The sequence below is a fragment of the Rattus norvegicus genome, chromosome 11, assembly GCF_021556685.1.
Source record: "Rattus norvegicus strain SHRSP/BbbUtx chromosome 11, alternate assembly SHRSP_T2T, whole genome shotgun sequence".
Taxonomy (NCBI): Eukaryota; Metazoa; Chordata; class Mammalia; order Rodentia; family Muridae; genus Rattus; species Rattus norvegicus.
Window position 1 is genome coordinate 42,479,348 of NC_141544.1, and position 9,832 is coordinate 42,489,179.

The 9,832-nt window shown below is 44.1% G+C and overlaps 1 long non-coding RNA gene across 2 annotated transcripts; it reads left to right on the plus strand.

The window, feature by feature from the left end:
- Positions 1 to 4,954: 4,954 nt before the first annotated feature.
- On the plus strand, positions 4,955 to 8,951 carry LOC148002510 (uncharacterized). 2 transcript variants are annotated; one of them, XR_015633729.1, is made up of 4 exons: positions 4,955 to 5,635; positions 6,120 to 6,291; positions 7,493 to 7,608; positions 8,857 to 8,951. It is a non-coding gene; the product is annotated as an uncharacterized LOC148002510 (long non-coding RNA). The 2 variants fall into 2 exon arrangements; XR_015633728.1 differs by lacking the exon at positions 6,120 to 6,291 and having other exon boundaries at positions 4,976 to 5,635.
- Positions 8,952 to 9,832: the final 881 nt, after the last annotated feature.

A 9,832-nucleotide genomic window follows, 5' to 3' on the forward strand; every position in this document is an offset into this window, starting at 1 on the left:
GTGGCCTCCAGGATGTCTCCAGGGTGGTGACTGATTTCAACAGTGAGAAACCGAAAACAGGAATCAAGGAGACACTTCTGCCCCCGATTCAGAAGCCAGGCAGCATTGCTCTGCCTTCTCTGTGTGTTATGAGATACCACTCAGGCTGAGGGAAAGGGGTAAGATTTTGGTAGCAGGGAAGGGTCACAGTTCTGCGTGAGGATGCTCCGTCTGTGAAACACACTTATTCCCCGAGTTTTTAAGGCATCAGCATGACACTCATTAAAGGTGGCGTTTGTTTATTCTCAGGAAATCTGAATTTCATGTGCCTTCATGTTGGGGGTACTCAGAATAGACAGAGGGCTCATTATCTGGGAAGCACGTGAGGGATCCTATAGGAATTACAGGTCCCAGGAGGGTAACCTTAGATCCCAGCTGCTTGCCCTATGGTAGGCAATAAATAAACCTGTCTGAAGAGATCAATTCTCATGTCTTTCAAGGAGTTTGGACCACACCATCCAATCCTGTTGGCCGGCTTCTCTGCAGAACACTATGACACTCCTTGGAGGGTGTGTATATTCAGGGCACACAGCAACTCTCACAATTACTTAGGATGATAATCTTCACTAGTCTAGAAGGCTCAGACCTTTGCAATATAGACAGTCTCAGATTTCTGAAGAACTCTTGCAGTTTATTGTATGGCTGGTTATTTTTTTTTCTCGTGACAACCTGCCTGGCCTCCCAGAAGGAAAGTCTGTTTTGGCTGGGAGTTGGGGAGTTTGAGTTTAATCACGGCAGGGAAGGCATAGCGGATCTCAGGTGGCTGGAGCATGCCCTATCGGTTTCTTCTCTTCACAGTAGCAGCCAACAAACAGAGAAAACAGACCAGACACAGCCAGCAGCAGGCAAGGGCTTCAAAGACCTGCTTCTAGCAATCTGCTTCTGCTAGGCGGGCTTCGGCCCCTAAAGCTTCCCCGGCCTTCAGAATACATCAGCAGAAGCTGGAGACTGAGCATTTGAGGTGTATGTCTGGGGAGGGATACCGTGCAATCAAACCACGACAACGAGTACGAATTAGGAAGATACCGTTAATATGAGGATGACAGCCAGTGTCAGCCACAATGCTGGGAGTTGTCCCCACACTCTTAGATTACCTCCTATCTTCTTTATTCATTTGGTTATTGTGGAATTAGCATCATTAAAATGCCTCTCAGGGTTACACTAGATCTCCATGACGTAGAGTGAGGGTCAAACAAGACAGTAATCTCTAACCAGAATTTATTGTAAGTCATACTGAAGTCATCCTGGCACATTTGTGCCATGTGACAGGGTAACCATGTTGAGACTTTCTATCTGAAAAGCTCAATGACAGGTAAACAAAGTCACAGCTCAAGGTAAAAAAGGCTCTGCTGTCAGAAACTGACCATGGGCTCTGGGCAGTCTTGCTTTGCCTGTGGCAGTTGAGTTTGATAATGAGCAAGTGAACCTGAGGTCAGCAGCTGCTCTGAGTAAATAGCAAACGAAGTAATGGTTGACCAGATGGGCTCCTGGGGAAAGAGTAATCCAGGACACATGCTCTGTTTCAGCTTTTACGTCATGGCGTTTAACTTCAAGCACCAATTTTCCCCATCAACAGAGCCACCAACTTGTCTTTCCTGGTCCAAAAGCCCACTGTGAACTCCACAGTAACTGTCAGTTCTGAAGAGTCTAGACTCGGACACTACTCTAAAATATTGTAAAATAATTAGGAAGAACCAAAAGAAATTTGCGGGGCAAAGGTGTATATCATGTATTATTAGGAATATGAGCAATTGCAAATTTAGCACAGCTCTGGACTATGAAGTTATATATCAAGACAACAGAATGTCAATAGAAAGTAATGAGAATCAGGGTGTGTGTGTGTGTATGTGTGTGTGTGTGAGAGAGAGAGAGAGAGAGAGAGAGAGAGAGAGAGAGAGACAGAGAGACAGAGACAGAGACAGAGAGAGACAGAGATAGAGAAGTAGAGACAGAGAGACAGAGAGACAGAAACAGAGAGAGGTAGAGAGAAAAAGAGAGAGACAGAGAGACGGTGGGGGGGAGGGGAGAACGTGTGGTTAACCAAGTCTGGAAGGCTTAGAACCAGTTGTTGCCAGATGAGGGTACTTTCTGCATCTTGGCACCTAGACTAAAGCATAATAACTCCAAGTACAGAGCTGGTAGTCTAGCTAATAGGAACTCTTCAAGGCCAATGTTATCTTCATAGAAGAGTAGAAGCCTGCAGGGCATGCAATCAGTCAAGCAGATGTTCTCAGTGTCCACTGGAAATGGTTTTTTTCTTCTTCTCAGATTCAATAAACTGACCTTCAGATCAGCCAACCTTTAAACAAGATTGCTCAAATATAAGTCAGATATCTGCTTTCCAGTCGCTTACTAGAATCTAAATATCCTAGTTACTCAGCACAGGCACACCACTGCGACTTTAACATGACTTACGCATACGCCCTTGTTTATGTATCAGTCTCTAAAGTTTGCCTAACTTGACTTGAGGAGATGATCTAGTAGATGAAGTGCTTTCTGCACAGTGTGAGGGACCTGAATTTGAATCCCCAGAGTGCATGTAAAACCTGAACATGGTAATACAGGTCTATAATGCAGCCCTCTTACAGTGAAAGGAGGGAGGGGGCAGAGATAAGCCAATCCCTGAGAGCTTTGGCTCAGGTAGCTGGAGTATACAGCAGGAAGGAGACCGTGTCTCAAGCAGGGTAGTAAGAGAACAACACCCAGGATAGTCTTCTGATACTCACAGGTATGTCAAGGCCCATGCATTCTCTCTCTCTCTCTCTCTCTCTCTCTCTCTCTCTCTCTCTCTCTCTCTCTCTCTCTCTCTCCCTGTCTCTCTCTGTCTCTCTCTCTGTCTCTCTCTCTGTCTCTGTCTCTCTGTCTCTGTCTCTCTCCCTGTCTGTCTCTCTCTCTCTCTCTCTCTCTCACACACACACACACACATGCACACACACACACACACACACACACACACACACACACACAGGAGGGCAGGAAATGAACTCTACCTGAAGAAACTTCTGCTCCATGAAGCTCCCATGGAGTAAGAGCTTCATTCTCCACCCTAGAGTCCTTCACTGTCTGTGAGGTCCACCTGTGGGATGTTACAGTGCCTGTCCTAGCTAGAAGATTAAGTGATGTGTAACGTAGTAGAGGGAGCCATAGGGAAAGAGGTTATCTGGAGAAGTTTTGGTGTACACAGAAGAGCCCCCACTAGCAGACCATTGCATTCACATTCCAAAGAGTAGTTTTCTGAATTATTTTATGAGCAAATGTGGGTATATTTCCAAATAAATATAATTATTAATAATAATAAAGTCTAGCCAATTTGACTCTCTCCTCCAGAGCCTGTTAAGCCTAAATAAAACTAGAATCTCAGCAGCCATGCTGTGGTGACAGATGCCCAGCTCCTCTCAAAGAGCACACACCAGCTCCAGTGTGTACAGCGGATCCATCTGTCAGCAACAACCATTTTATCTCCTATAGACAGGGTGCAAACTCTAGCACAGGTTTTTATCTACTTTATCTAATGAAGTCCTCCTTTCCCCAGGCACTTTTAGCAAACAGTTTTTTAAATTTATTTATTTATTTATTTATTTATTTATTTATTTCCCAAATACGGCCCCCTCTCCAAGACATCCCTCACGAAGACCCTCCTTCCATCCTCCGTCCCCTTCTCCTCTAAGAGAGTATCCCCGTGGATATCCCCCCACTGTGGAACAACGAGTCTCTGCAAGATTAGATGCATCCTCTCCCATTGAAGCCAAACAAGGCAGCCATGAAGACTGAGCCGCACATCTGCTACACATGTTCCAGGGCCCTCGGTCCAGCCTGTGTACACTCTTTGGTTGACTTTAATGGTTTAGGTATAGCAGAAGTTGGGCAGACTGAATGGCCTCTCTGAAAAGTGTTTCAATGTATTTATGAAAACCTAAACGGCATAGTGTATCTTTCAAAATTTTTCCATTTCTTTTATGGTTTTACTGTTCTCACCAAAAACAAAAAATTTTCTTACTCTCTATTGTGAAATATTAAAAGGGGTGGGAATGTGAGTCAACTATTATATTTAGAGATAGGACCTTTGAAAAGTAATTAAGGTCAAATGTAAAGGTTTATAGTCTAACAATGTGGCGGTGGCTTCATGCACATGCACTGACCCATCTCAGGGGAGTTAGATTGCAGTGCCCCAATACTAGGAAATTCTATCCATTTCCATCAGTAGACAGATCATTCAGCAACAAACCAAAGAGAACACTGGGTTCAAACTATGTACTGGACTGTGGACCTGGGACACAAATGGGACATTCTCTCCAACACACAGATGTTCTGCAGTACCCAAAGCAAATCAGCAATAAACAGAACAGAAAATAGAAAAACCACAGAGAAAACTAATGAAGATGTGGAGTTTGAAAGGAAGAATGAAATCAACAAATCTTTAACCAACAGGAAAAAGAGAGAGGAGGAGGGAGGGAGGGAGGGAGGGAGGGAAAGAGGGAGGGAGGGAGGGAGGGAAAGAGGGAGGGAGGAAAGGAGAGAGAGAGAGAGAGAGAGAGAGAGAGAGAGAGAGAGAACAAAAAATAAAAGCAGAAATAAAAAAAAAGGAGAATCACAGGAAACAAAGAAACCTACTTCATCTAATACCTTCATGCATTTCTTTCCTCCTCAAAACATTTCAAAACAGCGCTACCATATGAGCTGTCAGCCCCACTAAGACTGTATCTAAAGGAGATGAGACCAATATGCTGGAGGCCTAGCTGTACCCCAACTTCATCAAAGATCTAGTCACAACAGCCACCATGTGCAATCAGCCCACATACCATCAGCTTACAAATGGCTAAGTGAAATGTGGTGTGAACACACAACAGGATATTCTTTAGTCATAAAGGGGAGATGCTGCTGTCTTCAATGCCCATGAGCTGGAAACAAGCTGGGCACAGAAAGACAAGCCCCGCATGACCTCACCCCATCGGAACAGAAGTGAGTGATAGAAGAGTGGCGGGGTTAGGATGTTTGTGAGCAGGAAGATAATCTGGAGAAAGAGTGTGTTACAGTTAATCAAAGGAATACATTTAGGAGCTCGGCTGCATAGCATGGTAGCCATGGTTGATGATATATGCTGAGAGGGAATGCTGAGCTTTCCCTACTGAAATGGTAACTCTGTTACTGTTACGAATGTTACTAAAATGTAACATTTGTTAACTGCGAACAGCTACTTGCAACAGTTCCACAAGGTACATAGACTGCTCGAGCATCGCTGTGTGTGTTAAGTACATACAATTTTGTCTATCAATTAAAAAGAAAAGTTTTCATGGTTTCTTCCCCAACTTTCCCACTGACTCACCGCCTGTCAAGAGACTCCCCACTGAAGCTCCCTGGATCTGTTTCATGAGCTCCCGTAAAACAAGGATAATGGAGCTGCCTCGGCGGGGAGCTGCAAGCACCGAGTTATGGTGTGCAGGAAGCTTTGTGATTCATACATAAAAGGCACTACAAGAAAGCAAACGGACGTTCAGCCTCGCAGTCTTTGTCCAATTATTTTTAAAATAAGAAGAGATGAATATTCCATCCATCTAGAAGGCACAAAAGCAGCCTGAACGGTTCCAAATGGGGGAAGGTAATAGCTGATGTCCGCCATTTGGTGGGATCTGGAAATGTGGAACTCAGGGAAAGGCAAAAGCTGGGAGAGCCGCAGAGTAAACAAGTGGGCCTGGAATCTGACAAGAAGAGAAGTTTTACTCTCAAATCACCCGATGGAAAGCCAGCCCAAGAGGATTGTAGATTAGAAACCAAATCCTCCTGAAATGCTGAGTTTAGTCACATTCTCAAATGTGTTATTGGTCTAACGCTTCCTAAAGTCAGGGCGATGGTTTTCACCTCTTGGGGGATAGTGAATTAAGAGTTAATACTTTGGGGTTTGTTCTTATAGCAAAGGATATTAAAACAGAAACACTCCGTTCTAAACTGCATGTAGTAGTCTAGCCAAACTATTAATGGCCTACAAACACCTTGGAAGGGAACTCTAGGCAAGGACATTATCCACTGCTTATAACGTTATAAAACTTGACACCATCTAATAACCCTATGTATCTGTGTTGTAGTCTCTCTCACTTTCAAATGATAACCATGCAGAGGACTACATTTTCTCCTACTGTCAGCTGATGGACTTGCTCACTAACAGCCTCCTGGGGACCCTTGGCACAGAAAATCACATAATGATAATTACAATGATTAATATCACTCTCCTCTGATTAAGAGAATTCTGGAACTGAAGTGAGTGCTAATGTCTTGGGTATGATGTAAATAATGGAGTGAGAAGTTAGCAAATAAAGAATGAGAAAAGAAAGAAAATAATTTCTAACAGCAAAGACTAGAATGAGATTTTAGGAGAGAGGGAAAAGCAATGTGTGTGCGTGTGTGAGTGTGTGTGTGTGTGTGTGTGTGTACATGCGTGAACTAGAGATGACCATAGTAGTGACAAGAAGATGCCACCTAAAGGAATGTTAAGTTTTCTAGGTTCTCAAAAGCTGTGTTGGATTTTCATTACAGAAAACCGAATTCTTTTTCTTTTCTTTTCTTTTCTTTTCTGTTTTTTTGTTTTGTTTTGTTTTGTTTTTTTGTTTTTTGTTTTTTGTTTGTTTGTTTATTGCCAGCTCTGTCCACAATTCTTTTTTCCCCATTTTTATTAGATATTTCCTTTATCTACATTTCAAATATTATCCCCCTTCCAGGTTTCCCCTCCAGAAACCCCCTATCCCATCCCCCCACCCCCTGCCTCCATGAGGGAGCTCCCCCACCTAACCACCCACTCCCTCCTGCCTCCTCGCCCTGGCATTCCCCTACACTGGACCAAGGGCTTCTCCTCCCATTGATGCCTGGCAAGGCCATTCTATGCTATATATGTGGCTCGAGCCATGGGTCACTCCATGTGTTCTCTTCCGTTGATGAGAAAACCCAATTCTTAAGGCAATGTGTGAGATTTCGATGAAATGGGGGGAGGGGCAAGCTGCCTATATTATCCTATGGTTTAATACAAAAAAATTATAACAGAGAGGATCGCTTACTCTGCCACTCTCCTCCCTGGAATCTTGAGCTTGTCATTTATGTTACTCAGGCCTTTTCCTTGTTTTTAACTGGATCTGCTGCAATAATATGTAAAGGGATTAAGTAATGTGTGGGGCACTCAGAAACTCAATATGCAATGGCTCTCCACTTCCCCTCCCTTTCAGTTAAAACAACCTGTTGTAGGGGTCTGATTTAAAAGGTAAAAAATAAAAGGTCAGTTTGTTAAAATCTGTGGCACACTCCTAGTCATAGGACAACCTCCTAGTGCTTGCAGCTAATGAGCTACAGAACCCAAATGTGCAATATTTAGTTCTCACAGTTTCCTGGGTGGGAGTCAGGAATGGGACTCACAATTCCAGATAAATCCTTGAATCCACGGTAGCTGCAACTAAATGTATCCTATCTCCAGATACGTATAGCTGTAGCCAGATCAGCTCACTGTCCATCATCGGTCACCATGGTGACAGAACTTTTTCCTACACTGCAGAGGGGAAAGGCCGAAAAGAAGACTCTTCTACTGGGCAGGTACTGTACACCTAGAACCCTACCTCTTGTGGATCAAGGCTCCACCGCGCGTCCTTAGCTATAAAACAAGCTGGAAACCAGCACAGGCTAACTAAGAGTGGTCTACGCTGTATCAAAAATCAACAGGAAATTTAACTTTTAAAAATGACAATAAAGAGAAATCAAATATCCTTAGGACATACTGACAGAGCTAAAGCAGAAACAAACATTTCCAAAGCCGGTGCTGTGTGGTGGCAGAACAGTGGTCCCCTCACAGCCAGCAGCTGATTCTGCACAATGAAAAGAGAGCTCCTAACTGTCCTGCAGGCTCAGCTGCTTTGATAATATTCCTTAGGGCAGAAGGCAAGGTTCTCAGAGCATTCACTGTTCACAGCAGAAACTAGGGCAGCAAAGAGGCAGCCAAACTGCTCTGCCGCTGGCACGAGATGAATTCCTAGGGAGGAGAAGCAGAAAGTGCCAAGAATCAGGAGCGGGATGACAAAGAGCTTAGGTTGGAGAATGAGTCAGTTCCACATATTGGGTGCAGGTGACACACTGAAAGGGGACACACAAAAAAAGCTCCTCCGAAGATGCTGGTGGGAAAAGGAATTTCAAAGACAGGGGTTTCTGCTTCCCAGCGTGATGTCGTCCAAGTGGTTGATGTGCAAACACCATAGAGCCTCCTTTTTCTGTGGGGATGCAACCTAAGGACCTCAGTGAGTTCCTGAAACATTAGGTAGTGCTGAGCCATTTGAATACCCTCTCTCCTGTATCTAAATATCCATACAAACTTTATATATAATTTACAATTTAGGTAAAAAAAAGAAATTGATCTCATAGTTTAGCAACCACACAATATGAAAGAGGGGGAGGGGAGGGAGAAGGAGAGGGAGAGGGGGAGGGAGAGGGAGAGGGAGAGGAGAGGGGGAGGGAGATCCATCCCTTGTTTATGGGCATCTTTACTTAAAAGACAGTTTTCCATCTTCTCTGGCGTGTCCAAGAACCAGGTTTCCTGGAGCACAACCACTATCACCTCACAGCATCTGATAGGACAAGTGTGTAACAGAAGGGAGTGTGGACACGTAGAGGTTAGAGGTCAGTGTCAGGCATCTTCCTCAGTTTCTTCCCATCACAGTTCAGGACCTAGTCTACTGAATTGACAACTACGACCACAATAATTGATTTAGTTTATTCTAATTTTCAATATTCATCATTTCATATTAAAGTAGACTGATTTAAAGCTGACATTTTTGTGTTTGTTTCCCTTAGCTTCAGAAGACCTGTTTGAAACAGTACGTGTTTGAAAATGGGCTCTACGTTCTCATGTACTGTGAACCAAATAAAAAACAAAATGCTAAGGAAAATATAGTTTTTTAATTCAAAATTGAGTCCTCCTTCTCCTCCTCCTCTTCCTCCCCCTTCTCCTCCTCCTCCTTCTCCTTCTCCTCCTCCTCCTCCTCCCCTTTCTCCTCCTCTTTCTATAAAGGCAGGAACTCACAGAGATCAGTATGAATTTGCTTCCCAGGTTCCGGGGTTAAATATGAACCACGGTGCCCAGCTAACTCATTTCTTCCTAAGGTACTATTTTAGAGAAAGACACTGAGGTCCATGCTCTTCTCTGCACAATTCCACTCACCATTCTGTTTCCCTTACAGCCAAGAATTCCAGGAGCAACCATAGAGCTTTCCTGATCTCCCTGCCCCCTCCCCTATCTACCTCTGCCTCTGCCTCCTCTGCCTCTGCCTCCCTCCCTCCCCCCCCCTCTCTCTCTCTCTCTCACACACACACACACACACACACACACACACACACACACACACACAGAGTCCTCTTTGTCCTCTTTACTCAGAACCTTGGATAGTGAAAAGCTTACAATTAATTCTCTTCAGCATCAGGGTATCAGGGTATCATAGAAGAAATGTTTCCATCTTAACAGTCCTCGTTCTGAGTTTAGTCTTCCTTGTGCAAACTCAAAGCCAACTATTGCTTTCCTGTCTTCTCCGCCACATCCACAGCACTATATAGTCTCTCTCTCTCTCTCTCTCTCTCTCTCTCTCTCTCTCTCTCTCTCTCTCTCTCTCTCTCTCTCTCTCTCTCCCTGTCACTCAGTCCCACCCACAGCCTTATTTTCCCGTCTCTCATCTTAATCTCTCTCATCCTCATGCTTCCCAATGCTCTCCATCATTTTTGTTGGAATCAGAACAATATGTTTCAGTTTAGTCCTCTGCCTCCTGGAGAATGTTTA